We start from the raw sequence: 17,718 nt of genomic DNA, 5'->3' as shown, positions 1-17,718 counted from the left end.
TACTCTTGGGGTCGGGGAAGTCTCAGATGTTGACCCTTGAGAAGGGACTTGAAATATGCATTGAACATCCAGGAGTTAAAAGAAATCTGGAGGACGTGTTCTTGCCCGAGGGAACAGCAAGTGCAAAGTCCTCAAGTGGACTGAGCCTGCGTGTTGTAGGAACAGGCGGAGAGCTGGAGGGGAGAGTGAGGGGACCGACGTGGGTGGGGATGGATGAGCAGCGGTGGGAAAGCAGGCGCACATGTAATACACAGAGGTATCTGCCTAGCCCGAGACCACACTGCTAAGGGAGCCGAGGTGTGCCAATCTCTCAAGGCCACACAGGGCCGGATGAAGCGGATTTCCAACTGCGGAGCTACGGAGACGCCTTTCCTGCCAGGGTAGGGCCACGTGCGACTACCGCAAGGCATGGACTGGGTCCTGCCCTCGGACCAACCCTCGCCCCGGGGCGGGGGCGGATCGCGGGGGTGGGCCTCGGCGGCCCCCGGCCCGCGGGCGCTGCATCGGCTGCAGTTACCAGCAGGCGGTGTAGTGAGCGCGCCTGCAGCCACCGCCGCCAGCCCGTCCCAGCGACGAGGAGAAAGGAGGGGACCGGAAGGAGCCGCTGGTACTGCGGGAAGTGGCAAGAGCGGGAGGCGGGGACCCACCTGGAAGCGCCGCGGCCCCGCTGTCGAGCTTCCTGCGGCGGCGGCGGCCACCCGAGCAAGTGCTGTGGCGGGGGTGGAGAGCGGCCACGGCGGCGGCACCTCCCCGAGTGGCCCGCGGAGACCGGCTCCGCGAGAAAGGTGAGAGGCGCTCGGGGCACGTGGTGAGGGCCAGACGCGGGGGAGGGGAAGTGGGAGTGGAAGAGGGAACCCGGGATCCATTCGGCTCAGGGACCCGGATTTGGAGTAGAGTGCCGGGAGGGGGTGGCCTGGAGGCGGCGGCGGCGGCGGCGGCGGCGGCGAAGCCCCCCACGTGGGGCGGGGGTGCGCGCGCACGTGTGCGCGGGCGAAAGGGGGCCGGGGAGGGCGGCGGGCGCGCGCGCGCTCCGTAGCGGCCCACGTGACGGGCACGCTGAGAATCTGTTTCCACGTGACAGGCTGGCTGAGGTGGAGGGATGCTGTGTCTGTAGCATAACTGGTCATCAAGGGATTTTAGGGTTGTTTGCCACTTATCTTTTATACTAGAGGAAATAGGGTGATAAGTGTTAGGCGGATAAGACTTCCTGTCCTTTATCTGTTGTACACATTCTTCAGTCCGTTAAGGAAACACTTTTTAACTGTCGAACTACAGATTTGCCTAGACCGCCATGTTCTTCTAGAGGAAACTCGCGAGATGCTAGTGGGTTTGTATCGCGAGAACTCGCGATTCTCGCGGGACCTTGTTGGCAGAGCAGTTGTCCTGGATGGCGGAGCCTTGGGTTCCCGGGGCCTGGGACCTGCAACTCTTTCTACAAGGCAAGTTGTTAGGGAGGGGCCGGGAGCGAGTGCCTCTTGGTGCTGGGAGACGTGCCGTGTCAGCTTCCTCTAGTCTGGAAGGGGATGCATTGACCCCATTGAGGCGGTACGGTCTTCTCCTCACCCCCCTGCGGGCGCTCCGCCACCTGCACTGTGCGTCCCGCACCCGGGCACCTTCTGCCCCGCGCAGTGATAGTTCCACCCCCCGTCCCAACTCGCTGGAAGTCGGGAGCCGTGCTCGTGCAGACGTGATGATTCCATTGGATACTGTTACTCTTACTTCCAAACGTTCTGGTTAGTTTTGCTCCTTGTTGCCATTTTCTAAAGAATTCCAGACCTGTTAACCATTCTGCCGCTTGTTCCTGCTGCGGTACCTTTCTGCACGCGCCGCTCTCAGACGCCAAAAACAGAGCGCCTCTGATTTCTTCTTTCTGGGCATCACTTACTCCTATTTATTTGGGCATTGATAATTCCTCATCACTTTATCTTTGTGTTTACAATAACTTTTGGCAGTATATGGAGAGACCCTTTATGTCTCTGACAGTGCCTGATATCAGAATAAAATTGTTCTTTTAATCTTTTATACGTACGTGCCTATTTACTCATAATTACCGATAAGATTTTGCTTACTGTGTTACGAGGTTGCCATCTTTGATGTTCAGGGATGGTTGTTTTAGGTTACATATTTAAAGTAATAGTGGAATGTTTTAAGTCAAGTTTTTAATTAACTCCTTTTCATAGACTTGGTATCAGAATTTGAGTTCGATTTTTCTTCAGTGAGTTAGTCATCAAATAAATTTTTCTCCAACTCGAATGGCTTATCAGAAATGAATTACAGTAGACTTTTTTCATATTCTTGCGCATCCTTTGGATTTATTTAGTATTCTTAGTGGGGAGTTAATTACAAAACTAACCAGATAACTAGGTAATTCATTCGTATATATTTTTTAAGCCACAAAAGTGTTTTTTGCGTCTACACTTAATACAGAGAAGGCTCCCTGTTACACTACCTAATTGCCTTCCCCAGTTCTAAATCTCTGTGACCACTCTTAGCGGTAGTTGGGCCATTATTTCAGCTATTTTCCATGTATTAGTTTGTTTTCTTAAGGAAACGTAGGGGTGGGGTGTTTTAAGATACACTATCACAACATTAGCAATCAGTACAATTTTTCCTACTCAACTTTTATTTAGTGATATATGCCTATTGTCTTGACTCATGCATTCTTGCTTTAAAAAATACATTGTTTTGTTTGTACAGATTTTAGGGTGGTGTAGTTTTGTGGAAGTATCTTAAGTGATAGCATTATTTTTTGTGCTAGAGATTTAGTATGCTAGGAGCTTTGTAAAAATAAAGTTCATGTAAAATAGGACTTAAAGAAAAATATTTTATGACTTAGGATCTATATTATTATACTTAATATTTGAATTATATACTTACCCTTACATGCATATGTTTATATTTTATAATGCTTATATATTCTAAACTATAAGATAAGTATGTGTATAGTTTTCTAGAAGTTTTACTAGTAGAAGTTATCAGCTCAATTAAAGTAATAGTTCTGACCATGAAATATAGTGAGCTTAACAGAAGAATGGTTACTTAAAAGTTGTAAGCAGCATTTTGCCATTGTTGCTTTTTGTATTTTTCCTCCCAAATTTACCAGCAATATTATTTATTAGACCTGTCACATAAAAAGAAAAGTCTTGTTCTTGGGTAGTGTGGTTTTTCAATTGTAATAATTTAGGAATATTGGTTATAGTTAATAAAAGTTATATTTGAGAGAGGTGTGATGTGGGAAAAGGAAAAGGAGACATGGGAACATATAGGTTGATACTGAAATAGAATTGGAGAAGTTGCAGACTGAAGAGGATGGTAGAGGGTTGGCAGAGCAATGGTTCAAGAATAGGCAGGCTCATGTTGGTTGTTGCAGGGCAAGCTGGATTGACCAGAATTTGGAATCAGTATTTGAGGTAATTTTTTTCTCTTAAATAATTTTTAAGACAGTTTTCAATCCTCCCCCCAAATTGCTTGATAGCTGTCACCTGTCATAAAAAGTCAGCAACTGATGTTGATATTTAATTGAAGTTATATTTAGGTGTATAACCCTCTTGTTAAATAACACTTGTTGAATAAATTTTATTATTTTTTAAAGGTAATTGTTGCCCTTGGCTAGGTTGCTCAGTTAGAGCGGCCTACCATACTCCCAGTGTTTTGGGTTCGATCTCTGGTCAGGCCACATGCAAGAATCAACCAATGAATGCATAAATAAGCGAAGCGATAAATTTGTTTCCCTCCCTCCCTCTCTCCTCACCTTCCCTCCCTTCTTCCCTTCCTTCCATTCATCTCTCCTTTCCCTTCCCCACACTTTCCCTCTATCCTCTTTCCCCTTCCTCTTTCTCTCTAAAAATCAATACAAAAATAAAAGTAGGAAATTGTGAAAATTACAATGGATTCAAAGGTCACAACTATAATGGCCTTTGCAAAGGTATCTACAAAGTTTTGCTTAGTAATTGGGTCTTTGGTAGTTCTCCTGTGCATCAGAGCCTCACAATGATATATGTTCCTTGTGACACCAACTTTGTTTTATATACTGCTTTTTGTAGTGGGTCTTGGGAATTACCAGTTTTGCAAACTGGTACAGACTAAATTATCTAAGGTACTGGGAAGAAATATGCTGAGAAAATCCAAGGAAGAGGAGAAATGTAAGATAATGATTTGAATGTGCTTGAGTAAAACTTAAGACATTTTATTTTCCTTTTTGTCAATTACTGCTATAGAAGTGATCTATGACAGCTAATGAGCTTCAATAATCAGAGAAAATGAATAACTGATAATATAATACTGATTTGTCCTCACTTGGGCTTTTTCCCCAAGGTCTAATTCAGTGTTAATTTCTGTAGACCTGTAACATTGTAAACTATACATTGTAATACCTATGTTACCTATTAATTATACCAAGACTGTAAGTTTTATTTCTTAGCTTTTGATTCAGTGTCCAAGAGAGATTTCAGTGTTCAAGAGAGATTACATATTGACCAGAAACTTCAATAAAAGTACATTGCAGCCCTGACTGGTTTGGCTCAGTGGATAGAGCCTGCGGACTGAAAGGTCCCAGGTTCGATTCCGGTCAAGGGATGTACCTTGGTTGCGGCCACATCCCCAAGTGGGAGATGTGCAGGAGGCAGCTGATCGGTATTTCTCTCTCATCGATGTTTCTAACTCTCTATTCCTCTCCCTTCCTCTCTGTAAAAAAAAAAAAAAAATAAAAGTACATTGCAGCCCTGGCCGGTGTGCTCAGTTGGTTGAGTGTTGTCCTGTGCACCAAAGAGGTTGCCGGTTGGATTCCTGTCAGGGCACATGCCCAGGTTGTGGGTTAAGGGAGGCAATCAATCTCTCTCTCTCTTTCTCTCTTTGATATTTCTCTTTTCTCTCTCCCTCTCCTTTGCTCTCTATAAAATCAATAAAAATAAAAACTTTTTTTTTTGAATTTTTATGAGTTTATTTGAGTCAAGATCAAAATAAAAACATTTTTTTTAAAAGTACCTTGCAGGTAGGTGCTTTAAAAAATCTAATTTCATTTTGAGAATTCAGTCTGGGTTAAACTACAAAGAATATTTGCTAGAAGACTTTTTGACTTTTATAGTAGCATTTAATATAGATGTGGTACACATTGTGGTGCAAATTTCTGTAGTTAATACCTTGATAAGCACTGTTTATACTTTAAAAAACAGTATCAGTAAATATTTCTCAAATTCCTAAGCCTCTACTTCTAAAACCATGGAATATGGACTTTGCTATTTTATTCAAACTTGTTCTTCTCACCTCTTTCTGTTTTTCTTCTTAGCTGTTCTAATTTATGTAGGTAATTTTGCTTTGTCAGAGACAAGTGAGTTGAGTAACTTTCCCTGAGGAGACTTAAACTATGTATTTTATTATTTATCACTTTTTTGGAATTCCAGTATGTTTACTTATTAGTAATTTAAGGACATTTTGAGTGCTAGTGATGCCAGCCAATATAAACAGGGATCTTGAGCCTTCAAAATAACTAACCAAGTAAAATAAACCTATGGACTTTATTCATAAACTACTAATTGCAGTAAATGACTTTAAAGTTTGCAGCCCTAACAGGGTTGGTTATCTGATTTTTTTAGCTCACAGGTTATCCACAGAATTGGCCATTGGAGTTAGGCACACTGACAAGCTGAACTGTCTTTCATCTAATTTCAAGGGAGAAGGAAGAAGAGCTATTAAAAAGAAGATGGAACTATAGAAGTTAATAGTATTTTAAGGCTATTACCTGGAGACATACAGTCTTAAAATCATTAATTTCTGAATGAGTCCTATATTGTAGAGATGTATATAGTATGTGATGTGTCTTAGTGATGACATCAATCGTAAATAAACTTTTATTCCATGTACTGTGTTTAAGGAAATAAATTGGTGTCTTTTAAAAAGATTGTTATAAGAGTAACTCTTTTCAGAGCTTTGTTAATGCACTTCAGTTTCTTAGAAAATTCATTTACAGAACTCATCTGATGATACCAAATAAAAATGGTGCTGTTATGTATGGAATTTCCTTTGTTTAATTTTATTGCCTTTGTCTATTTATTTCCTTAGTTAATATTTCAAGGGATTATCTTTCAAATAAGGTTTGTTCTATTTAATATTTGATACTAATAGTAATTTACCAGTTGTATAAAGAACATTTGTTGAAGGAATTTTCAAAACAGATGATTAGAATTAGTAAATGTTCTTTCTGCATTATTCAGTTACTAGAGGCCCGGTGCATGAAATTTGTGCACGGCGCGGGGGGCGGGGGGGGGAGAGGTTGTCCCTCAGCCCAGCCTGCACCCTCTCCAATCTGGGACCCCTCGAAGGATGTCCCACCGGGATCGGGTCTAAACGGGCAGTCGGACATCCCTCTCACAATCCAGGACTGCTGGCTCCCAACTGCTTGCCTTCCTGCCTTCCTGATTGCCCCTAGCCACTTCTGCCTGCCAGCCTGATCACCCCCTACCCACTCCGCTGCCAGCCTGATTGATGCCTAACTGCTCCCCTGCCAGCCTGTTTGCCCCCAACTTCCCTCCTCTGCCGGCCTGGTCACCCCTAACTGCCCTCCCCTGCAGGCTTGATCGCCCCCAACTGCCCTCCCCCAACTTCCCTCCTCTGCCGGCCTGGTCACCCCTAACTGCCCTCCCCTGCAGGCTTGATCGCCCCCAACTGCCCTCCCCCAACTGCCCTCCCTTGCAGGCCTGGTCCCTCTCAACTGCCCTCCCCTGCTGGCCATCTTGTGGTGGCCATCTTATGTCCACATGGGGGCAGCCATCTTGTGTGTTGGAGTGATGGTCAATCTGCATATTACTCTTTTATTAGATAGGATATAGTTTTGAGCTCTGATATTGAGTCTTTATCCTCAGCACACTGACTGTCCCAAGATGAGAAATGTTTCATATTGTTTCTTTGCTTGCCTTCTTAGTTTCTTTTAATATGTTAAGTTAAACCTCATGCCTCATTGGTAGAATGATGGTAGGTAGTGTTTGATTTAGCTATAAAGGCTGTGTGTTTTAATCATTTTAATGGCTGGTTTGAGAATTTTATTTTATTATTTTAATTTTATTTTTTTGAGAATTTTAAATAATGGGAAATAATATAACTATATTAACATTTTGATAGGCTTCTTCCAGTATTTCAAATATATATGTTTTACATTATTATAGCTAAAACATATTTAATTTCATGCCCAGTTTTTTAACCTAATGTTGGGTAACATTTTCCCATTTTCACAATGAGTCTTCATAATTATTATAATAAATGGCTGTATGATATTCCATGTGTAGATGAATCATTTCTCCTATTCTAACATTTTGCATAAATAACACTGAAGAATGTTTATACATGTTTCCTATATAAGTATTACTGTCCAATATATTGCCAGAAATGATTTTTAGCTCACATTTTATAGACTCTTACAACCAATTGTAATATTTATAAAAAGTATCAATTTATGTTTATATTGAAGTGGCTGTTGCTCTGTACCCAACAATAAATATTATTTATAGAAACTTAATAGGGTGTAAGTCAGACCTCTTTTTTTCTTAGGTTACTACTGAGGAGAAACATTACTTGATGGTTAATAGATGTAATCATTTTGTGAATTTTTAAGATAAATAATTTTTAAATTAATGTAAACATACCTTTTGACCTAATTTTGTACTACTAACTTATGAAATTCCTCCTCCAGAAATGTAATAAAAAATTAAAATATTTAATGCTGTTTCTTTAGTTTTTCTAAGTTAGATTTAAATAAATTTAAGTTTTTAACCTCATCTGGCATTGGTGTGAAGTGAGAATCTAAATGTTTTTCCTCCAAATTGATAATTGTCTTAACTCTATTAAATAATCCTTTATGTTCTCATTGCTTTATGTTTCATTTTTACATTTTAAATGTTTATATTTAATACTGTTGATTTTTATTTAAAACTTTATAAAAATATTAATAGTGTTTTTTAGATGATTATTTGACATGTTTAATATAATTTGCCCTGGTCTCTTTTTATTGTTTGTTTTCTGATTGATTTTTAAGAGCACTTTATAGGATAATAAAGCTCATTCTGTACAAAACAATGTTTTATAAGTTCTTTTGTTATTAGCCAAAATTTTTGAAATAATTCTTTTTTCATACTCCAGAATTAAGTAGAATTCAATGAAGCAGTTTTCTCCTTTCTTGAACAGACAAAATATGAAACTACTTTAAGAGTTCAGTACTAGAGGCTATAAGAGAAAAACTACTTTGGTAGATTTTTGTAGAATTAGAGAAATAAAATTCTAAGATCAGTAATTTAGGATCTGTGCTTAAGGTATTTCCTTTACTAAATATAATAATAGACAAGTTGACATCATATGCTTCTAATATATTTAATGAAAAAGTGCTGATTGGTAGTTCTAGGACTCAAGTTATAGAATCACAATATCTTGCTTCAGCTGTTAAGACCAGTGTGGTGCATTTACTGTAATTTAATGAAGAATAACAAAATTTCAGATGACTATCAGTGAGGACATCCATGTCAAGGAGGGCATTTTTAATATTGAAAGTTCCTACTGTTTAGAAAGGAGTGGTCTTTTTTTTCTTTTATGAAAAAATTATTCAAGATCTTAAAATAATCATTCTGAAAAGATATTTGCATTTATTTGCATTTTAAAACTGTGATGGCTCCAAGGCTGCTATTTTAACATTTTCTGCTATTTACAGATTAGTGTGATTGCATTAATGCTAGGAAGAAAAATCAGATTAACTTTGAGTGAGAAACCATAGTAAATATTGGGAAAGATGTGTTTCTTGTGTTTGGGGTCACATAAAGAGAATTGCAGGTGAAGAGCTTGATGTGATGACATTTTCTACCTTGGTTTGGGATGAGATTTAAAGGGATTGGAACATCATCTATACATTTTATTTCTACTGGGACTCAGCTACCCCATAAAGGGATAAGTTGGTTTGTGAAATGGCACAGAAATGGTCTAGGAAATAGCAGGTGCTAACTTCTGGCTCTTATCTTCTTTCCTTTTTTTTTTTTTTTTAAATCAGAAATTTAAGGAAAACATCTGCATTTTTTAAATACATTTCCCATTAGTATGCAGATTAATGTATTTCATAAGAAAAGTGAGATAATGCTCTATTTGGCTTGGCTGTATTATAGAGGGAGATACCAAGATATCTTCCTCCTGAAAAAGGTGTGTGGTTTGTGAGATTTATCTACTGATAGCCTTTGAGGAACTTGAATACTTCTCTATATTAACTCTCTACTGCCCTCCCAAACCTGTAATTCTTAATCTTAACTCTCTCCACTGAATAGAATTTTAAAATGATTTTGCAGTATTGTTTTATTTCCTGAGGGAGAAATTTCCTTCCCCCCCCTCCCTGCTTTAAAAGAAAAAAGTAAATGTGATTAAAGCATAATACACACAGAAAGTTCCCATAAGGCTACAGTTCAGTGAATTGTCACTATGTGAACACACCTGTAAGAAGTTGAACATTATACAAAGCCCAGAAACTGTCTTGAGCCCTATTCTGGTCATGAAAACCCCTCTCCCCATGAGAAACCACTATTTTGATGTCTGGTACCATAGAATAATTTTGTGTGCTTTTGAGCTTTAATTTCCTTTATAAACATTACTGCATCTTTATCCTGTTGTGATATGAGTAACCTGAGAAATCCTAGAACTCAATATTTATACCTGGAGATTTCAGCACTTTGAGTTAGACTTTTTTCCTCCTGGCATTCAGTTTTCAAGAACTCCCTCGAAGGGGTTGGTCACCAAAGAAAAGCCTTTGCTTTCAGATTGTGTGGTAGACCTGTTTGTGTTTTAATGTTATTTGGGCAAACAGGACACTTTTAATTGCTGTCATTGATGGCCCACAACAGCCCCTCAGCTTTTATTTTATTTTCCACTTAAATTTTTTGTTTTGAATACTTTAGTACAGCATTCCTGATGAGCTAATGGCTTTTTGGACTTTTATCCTATGACTTGGCAGCTTTCTTTTCATTCTTTGAATTCCTTTCAAGCAGTTACTCATTCCCATTCTAATTTTTATGACAAACCCTCTGGTATCCTGTATTATTTCTGAGAGTGTTGTGAGTGTCCCACTCCCCAAGAAAAAAATCCCAGTTTAAGTTTAAGCCATTTTACTTTTAAGATATTTATTTTATATTTATGAACAGTACAAAATTGTGGCATGCAGATTATAAAATCAAATTGTAGGCTACTAAAAAGTTGAGAATCAGCTGAGAGACTTAACTTAGTATTTCCTTTCAGGTTGGCTTCACGTGTAAGTGCAATTTTCTTATCAGAAATCCTCCTCCCTTTGTATTTTCTTTTCTAGGCCTCCCATTTTACTTTCTTAATTTTAAAGAAAGGCATAGTAAAAGATTTATTACTGTGTTCATGCACATAATTTTTCTTTCAGATAAGTCTCATGGTTAGCCTGGAAAATACACTTAATTTCCTTTATAAATAAATTTTGCTTACTGTCAGTTGTTACTTTAGGGTCAGAATATTATAAATAGCTTATTGTTGTTGGAATTAGCTATTTTGTTTCAGAATAATTTAAGATTAACATACCTACATTTCAGACTCTAGTGATCTTGTATTTGCTGAGCTTTTGTGGAAATGTTAGGCAAAGGTTTTGACTAACATTTCTTTAAGAAGTTGTGGGATTTTTTGGCTTGGGGATTTTATTTTTTTTATTTTTTTATTTTAAATATATTTTATTGATTTTTTAGAGAGAGATAGAGAGTCAGAAACATCGACGAGAGAGAAACATCGATCAGCTGCCTCCTGCACACCCCCCACTGGGGATGTGCCCGCAACCAAGGCACATGCCCTTGACCGGAATTGAACCTGGGACCCTTTAGGCCGACGCTCTATCCACTGAGCCAAACCGGTTTCGGCGGCTTGGGGATTTTAAATGTCTGACTTTGGAGGGGGGATATCGTGTTATAAGAGAACATTATCATGAAGAATGAGGTAGAGAATAATTGACGTAGGTAATAGTTATGGAGTTTCCACTAGATTTGAATAAATGCTCTTTACTTGGCTAATGAGTCAGGACATTTTCCAGTTGGACCTAAGCCACATACATGTAGGTAGATACTTTTCTTTCTGTAGTTAGCAAAATTTCACCAAGGAAATTCTGAATCAGAATTGGTCCTCAAACTTTAACATGCATTATAATCACCTTGAAGGTTTTATTTGTTTTTGTTTCTTAAAAATCATGGATGGCTGGGCGCCACCCCTAGAGTTTCAGATCTAGTAGGTTATGAGACCACACTTTGAGAACTAATACTAGGGTGTAGTCAGGGCACCTATATTTAATCAAAGAAACACAAACACCTCAGAACTGATTCTGATGTACATCCTAACTGAGAACTTACGAGCAGTAGTTCTCAAAATATGGGCCCTGGCCTGAAAGGTTTCCAGTTCCATTCCTGGTCAGGGCACATGCCAGGGTTTCAGTCTCCATCCCTAGTGGGGGGCATGCAGGAGGCACCTGATTGATGTTCCACTCTTGAATAGATGTTTCTCTTCCTCTTTCTCTCTCTCTCTAAAGATCAATTTTAAAAATCTTAAAAAAAAAAAAATATGAGGCTGGGCCCAGCTGGCTTAGCTCAGTGGTTGAGTGTCAACCTATGAACCAGTCGATTCCCAGTCAGGGCACAGGCCCGGGGTTTGGGCTCAATCTCCAGTGTGGGGCGTGCAGGAGGGAGCTCGATCAAAGATTCTCTCTCATCATTGGTATTTCTTTCTCCCTCTCTAAAATGAATAAAAAAACTTAAAAATAATACATATTTATAAAATGAACCTGGGAATAGCAGCATAGCATTACTTGGGAACTTGTTACAGATACAAATTCCAACTCAGGTGGAACCCAGAAATCTATATTTTAAATCATTTAGCTCTCTAAATGATTCTGATGTGTGCTGAAGTTTGAGAACCGTCTCATAACTCAAAAGTGCCCTTCCTGGTATCTTTCTGGGCACTTACTAGAAATACAAATCTCAGCCCTAGCTGGTTTGGCTCAGTGGACAGAGCATCAGCTGGCGGACTGAAGGGTCCTGGATTCAATTCTGGTCAAGGGCACATACTTCCGTACCTCCATTGCAGGCTTGATCCCTGATCCCTGGCTCTGGTCAGGGCTCCAGATTGGGAGGCCACCCACAATGTGTCTCATATTGGTGTCTCTCTCTGTGTCTTTCCCCCTCCCACTCTCTAATAACCAATGAAAAATACCCTCAGGTGAGGATTAACAACAAAAAGAAATGCAAATTTCAGGACCTACCCAGATCTTGCCAAATAACAGAATCTCATTTTAATTTATTTCCCAGGCAGTTTGAATGTATATTGAAGTTTGTGAAGGACTGCTCTAGATAATTTTTTTAAAAATATATTTTTATTGATTTCAGAGAGGAAGGGAGAGGGAGAGAGAGAGAGAGAGAGAGAGGAACATCAATGATGAATGAGTATCGTTTATCGGCTGTCTCCTGCACACCCCCTACTGGGGATCGAGCCTGCAACCTGAGCATGTGCCCTTGACTGGAATCGAACCCGGGACCTTCCAGTCCACAGTCCAATGCTCTATCCACTGAGCCAAACCAGCTAGGGCTGCTCTAGATAATTTTTTATTTTTTTTATTTATTTATTTTTTATTGTTTAAAGTATTACATATATTAGTACATATATCTCCTTTTTTTTTCCCATTGACCTTCCCCCAGCCTCCACTACCCCCTGTCGCATGCCCTCATTTCTAGATAATCTTTAAAAGTAATACTAATAAATCTTCTGTGTGCTACATAAATAGAAATACTGTATTTATTATTAGTTCTCACAACAACCTTGTAAGGATGGTTACTGTTACCCTTTTTCTGCAAATGAGCAAGTTAAAGCAGAGAGGTTAAGTATCTTGCTCAGTGTTATACAGATTCCCATTTCTGGGTTTGGAATATGAACCTAAGCATTCAGAGTCTGTTTTTGGAGTTTGAGGTGTTATCATGGCCATTTGTGTACATTTGTCTTTCACCGTAGTATATATATTCAGTTTTAATGAATTTTTTGTATCACATTTTACAGTGATACTTGAATTTTCTTCCAGATCTATTGTTCAGGGACTGTTTTAAACATAAAAATAATCAGAACTGGAGTAGCTAGATTTGAATATTTTGATGTTTAAAAATAGGATGCTCATTGTGTTATTTATCCAAACTTTTATGCTCTTTATACATCTTGTTTTTGCATGTAATTTTAGTAAGGCTTTTATTTTATTTTATTTACTAATTTTAGAGAGAGAAAGGAGAGAGAGAGAGAGAGAGAGAGAGAGAGAGAAACATCTGTGTGAGAGGAACACTGATGGTTGCTTTCTGCATGTGCCCTGACAGGGGATGGAACCCTTTCCTGTGCATTGCATGTGCCTTGAACCTGACACCTTTTGGAGTACTGGACCACACTCCAACTAATTAAGCCACACCGGCCAGCGCAGGGCATTTCTAAAAGTGTTTTGTGTACTGTGGTGTCAAATAAACAAACTACTTTGTTTAGTAAAGAGGACTACAATCTAATTCAGTACCAGGAGGCCCCAATATGCTAAAATTACTTGATTTGGAGTTCAAGTAATACATGCAGATTTGCATAACAATAGATCTAAATGCTGGTGTTAATGTCAAGGCAGTATAAGGAAGGAGCTGAGCATTCTGGTCACCATATTAATTAGAAATTTTTTAGGGAGGATTTCTGAGTCATTCTTTTTGAGTGTATAAATCAGTAATTTTTAGTAAATTTACAGTGTTGTGCAACTATTCCCACAGTCCAGTTTTAAAACATTTCCATCAATCTAAAAGGATTTCTTTTTCCTATTTTAAGCCATTCTCACCTCAGCCTGTTGTAGGTTAAAAACAAAAATCAGCTGGTGCGTTTAGAAACTCTTCAGAATAGTAACATGCTACAGATTAGCAGTAGAAACCTACTTAGAAACCAATCCATATATCTTTTTTTTTTTTTTGCTTTTAAGAAACTGGAAATACATATTTTTATTCTAGCTCTTTATTTCTGTCAATTCAGATCAATACACCTGATTTGTAGGCTCTAAAGTGATATCAGTGGTAGTGTTTAGGCCTAGGAGACATTCTTTCACTTTATTGGCTACTCACAATCTAATATATGAAGAGAAAATGAGAATATAATGAAGAGAAACGTGCTATTTATAGTTCCAGATGATACAACTGTAGGGTTCTTGTCTGCTTGGTCGTTGCTTTGTAAGTATTCCTGTTGTCTTGATCCGAATAAGTCACAGAATGACTTTTTTAAAAAAATTGTTGATAGTATTACAGATGTCCTCCATCCCCTTTCCCTATGTCTCCCTCCTCCCAGCCCAAATGACTTTTTTTTAAACAAAGCCTTTTCTTCACATGGTATGTTTAAAGAATTTTGAGGATAAATAACACAGTATGCTGAATAAGATAGTTGGGTTTCCTGAATTTTTATGTTTTTCTAACCATGGGTTTTTATTGTATGTAAGGCTCTTTTAACAACAACAACAACAACAACAAAATCCTGAGTATGTTTGGCATAATCTGATAATGTTTTTAATTAGTGGATTGATTAAATAATTTACTAATAAAGATTATCAGCGCTTTTTCTTTTTTTTAATCCTTACTTGAGGATATTTTTCCATTGATTTTTAGAGAGTGGAAGAGAGGGGGAAAGACAGAGAGAAACGTCTGTGTGAGAGAAACACATCGATTGGTTGCATCCTGCACGAGCCCCAACCAGGGCTTGGGCTGGGGAGGAGCCTGCAACCGAGGTACTTGCTCTTGACCTCAAACCTGGGACCCATTGGTCCGAAGGCTAGTGCTCTATCCACTGAGCCAAACCGGCTAGGGCTATCAGATCTTTTGATAAATGCTTTGCTGGCAGTTTAAAAGTTGAAGAGAATTGCTGGTGTGAAATTGATTCTGACCAACATGGAAGAGCAGTGAGGGGCATATGGAAATAACAATTACTGAACTTCTCTTTTGGGCAAACAGACTCATTTTATAGTTACTGCTTTGTGGTATGGTAAAAAAGAATGTGGGCTTGGAATCAAGACCTGAATTTAATAAATCCTGGCTCTAGCATTTCTGAGCTCTGTAATTAAGCAAATTATTTATCTCTAAGCCTTGTTTTTCTAATTATAAATGACTAGAGGCCCGGTGCACGAAATTCGTGCACGTGTGTGTGTATGTGTGTGTGTGTGTCTGTCTGTCCCTCAGCCCAGCCTGCATCCTCTCCAATCTGGGACCCCTCGAGGGATGTCTGACTGCCCGTTTAGGTAGGATCGGGCCTAAATGGGCAGTCGGACATCCCTCTCACAGTCCAGGACTGCTGGCTCCCAACTGCTCGCCTGCCTGCCTTCCTGATTGCCCCGAACTGCTTCTGCCTGCCAGCCTGATCACCCCCTAACCACTCCCCTGCCAGCCTGTTTGCCCCTAACTGCCCTCCCCTGTAGGCCTGGTCACCCCTAACTGCCCTCCCCTGCAGGCCTGGTCCCCCCAACTGCTCTCCCCTGCAGGCCTGGGTCCCTCCCAACTGCCCTTCCCTGCAGCCCGGTTGCCCCCAACTTCCCTTCTCTGCTGGCTGGGTCACCCCTAACTGCCCTCCCCTGCAGGCTTGATTGCCCCCAACTGCCCTCCCCTGCTGGCCATCTTGTGGCCATCTTCTGTCCACATGGGGGCATCCATCTTGTGTGTTGGAGTGATGGTCAATCTGCATATTACTCTTTTATTAGACAGTATAGAGGCCTGGTGCACGGGTGGGGTCCAGCTGTTTTGCCCTGAAGGGTGTCCCAGATCAGCTTGGGGGTTCCCTTGGGGTGTGGGGCGGCCTGGGCGAGGGGCCTCTGGTGGTTTGCAGGCTGGCCACGCCCCCTGGCGACCCAAGTGGAGGCCCTGGTATCTGGGATTTATGTATCTTCTATAATTGAAACTTTGTAGCCTTAAGCGGAGGCCTGGGCTGGCCAGGGTGTGCAGAAAGCTTGGCTTCCTCCATCGCCGGGGAAACCCACGCCTCCCTCCTGCTCTCTGTGGCCATAACCATCTTGGTTGAGTTTATTTGCATATTCACACCTGATTGGCTGGTGGGCGTGGCTTGTGGGTGTAGTGGAGGTATAGTCAATTTGCATATTACTCTTTTATTAGATAGGATACTAGAGGCCCGATGCACAAAATTTGTGCAAGGGGCTCAGCCCTTGCAGCCATGGCGGCTTGCTTTGGCCCTCGCAGCCCCAGCTTCGTCCCGAAGGTTGTTTGGCTGTCTGGTCTAGTTAGCATATTATGCTTTTATTATTATAGATAGTACTCTACTCACATATAGGATATATAAGGTCCTTGATATAAAATAGGTGCTCAGGAAATGTTATTTGTTGTTTTATTGATGTAGAAATGGAGGCTCAGAGAAGTTTGTTAACACTCTGAGTGACAAATACCTGATTCCAAAGCTCATGCTTTTCTAAAACACTATTCTTTGCTTCCCAGATAGAACTGGAAGTCATGGGAATCAAAAGATAGTGAATGTGTCACCTTGGAGTTCATAGATAGAACTCATAGAGAAGCCAGTTTCAGAAACTTAGGAGAAAAGATTGGTAATGACCACAGATGGTATAAACAATCAGTAGTGATAGAAGGCTCTTAAAAATGAAACCTGTCATTAAAATTACAAAAAATTTCCATTGAGGGCAGAAAAATGTATGAGTCATCTAAAGGAATTATTATGACTTTAACATAAGCCATTTCTGTTTTTTTTTAAACCTCACCCTCGATGATATCATTTCCATTGTTTTTTAAGAAAAATATATTTTTATTGATTTCAGAGAGAAAGGGAGAGGGAGAGATGGAAACATCAATGATGAGAGAGAATCATTGACTGGCCTCCTACATGCCCCCTACTGGGGATTGTGCCTGCAACCCAGGCATGTGCCTTGACTGGGAATTGAACCGTGACTTCCTAATTTATAGTTTAATGCTCAACCACTGAACCACACCGGCTGGGCTTTCCATTGTTTTTTAGAGAGTGGATGAGAGAGGGAAAGACAGAAATATTGATGTAAGAGAAGCACTTCGATTGGTTGCGTTTTGGACGAACCTCTGACCAGGGCCTACGCCTGGGAGGAGCATGCAACTGTGGTATGTGCCCTTGACTGGAATCAAACCCGGAATCCAACCTGGGACCCTTTGGTCCACAGGCTGATGCTCTATCCATTGAGCTAAACCAGCTAGGGCAAACCAAATACTCTTATAGCTTTAAACTTAGTCACAAGTCTGATTAGTTACGACCTTAAATTTAAAATCATGAGGTTGTCAGATTCTTTAATATTAAAATTTTCTTAAATATTACAAGAACTTGAAGAAAATATATAGTTTTAAACTTAACATGGAAATATTAATATCATGGGTTAGATATATTTAATTTCTATATTTAATTCTAATTCATTTTGGAGGTTGGTTAGTCACCTAATGGCCCTGTTTTGTTGTCTCAAGCAGTGGGAAATTTCTGTGATCATTAGCCTGACATTGGTGTCGGAAGCTGCCTTTGTCTAGGTGGTTTTTTTTCTCATGCCACAGATGGGCACACTGAACCTTTAACAAAAATTGTCCCTATAATTCAGTGGGACTGCAAGACAATGCCCTTTGGTTTCTTCTAAATTCAAGTTTAAGACTTTTGTAAATATTTTGTAACTCCCTTTTAATTCCATTGTCT

General features: G+C 40.0%; 1 protein-coding gene across 3 annotated transcripts in view; it reads left to right on the top strand.

Moving 5' to 3' along the window:
- Positions 1 to 569: 569 nt before the first annotated feature.
- Positions 570 to 17,718, top strand: part of ZZZ3 (zinc finger ZZ-type containing 3) — a 107,727-nt gene continuing 90,578 nt past the window's right edge. For all 3 annotated transcript variants that reach the window (XM_028142460.2, XM_054721086.1, XM_054721085.1), the window contains exon 1: positions 570 to 785. The gene's annotated coding sequence lies outside the window, so the exon portion shown is untranslated. The remainder of the gene's footprint in view (positions 786 to 17,718) is intronic.

Source organism: Eptesicus fuscus, chromosome 9 (genome assembly GCF_027574615.1).
Source record: "Eptesicus fuscus isolate TK198812 chromosome 9, DD_ASM_mEF_20220401, whole genome shotgun sequence".
NCBI lineage: Eukaryota > Metazoa > Chordata > Mammalia > Chiroptera > Vespertilionidae > Eptesicus > Eptesicus fuscus.
The sequence above is the reverse complement of the archived record's forward strand: the minus strand, read 5'-3'. Positions and strand labels throughout refer to the sequence as shown.